Source organism: Hippocampus guttulatus, chromosome 20 (genome assembly GCF_054856545.1).
Source record: "Hippocampus guttulatus isolate MCC_2025c chromosome 20, RoL_Hgut_1.0, whole genome shotgun sequence".
Lineage (NCBI taxonomy): Eukaryota > Metazoa > Chordata > Actinopteri > Syngnathiformes > Syngnathidae > Hippocampus > Hippocampus guttulatus.
In genome coordinates, this window is record NC_141280.1 from 10,514,191 (window position 1) to 10,515,118 (window position 928).

Sequence of the window (928 nt, forward strand, 5' to 3'; positions counted from 1 at the left end):
TTGGCGCTCATATAGTGCGAGATGGCGAATACCGGGAAATGTTTGCACGCTGGATTTGGCTTTTTAAATGATGCCTCTCTCACGCCTTAGTAAATATCGAGCGTACCCGTTGGCATTTTAAAAAAATATGAAGGAGTTATTTATTCCTACGTAACGTTATGTTGCCGAGATTTTTTTTGATTCAAAGGTCGGGATGATACAGTACTCTAATTTCACACGTTAAAATATAAAAGAAAACATCTTTTTTATTTGCTTCCGGTATTTCAGATCATTGATGCCACACACGTGTGTTTTGGGGTGGGCGGTTTTTTTTTCGGAGGTGCAGCGTTGCAATTTGGGCCTCGTATAAGGTGAAATGTGGAATCGAAACAACAATATTTAATTGTATATCGAAACATTCAGACCCGCTCACCGCGTTAACTATTTAAAGCAACATAATAATAATAATAATCTACTGAAATATGTGAAAATGCAAAATAGATTTTTTTTATGCTGAATAAATCATCTCGTAAAATAAATTCCAGCACTACATTTAAATTCGTGGTGATTTCTTTAGATTTTTATGGCTGAAAATAATCACGCATCAATACTCACAAAGCGAATATGCACTGTGTAGTCACAATTCCTCTAAGGACGATTCTGGTTTTGCGCTCGCCTCGTCGATAAAAGGCTCAGAGGATCGTTGACGTCCGACAGTGATAAATGAGCTCCTCTGTGCACTTTTTGTGCATTTATATATTTATAATTCCCTCCCGTTTTCCGCGGCCATCCGACGAGCAACGGAAAGGCGGACAAACAAAAGAGAAAAAAGGTTATCTGTTTGAAAACGAAACGATTTATTCCGTTTTGTGATGAACGTGTAAAAGAACTACCACAAATCTCGGTATTTAATTTTATCTCCCCCCCCCCCCCAACAACCCCTCCATGC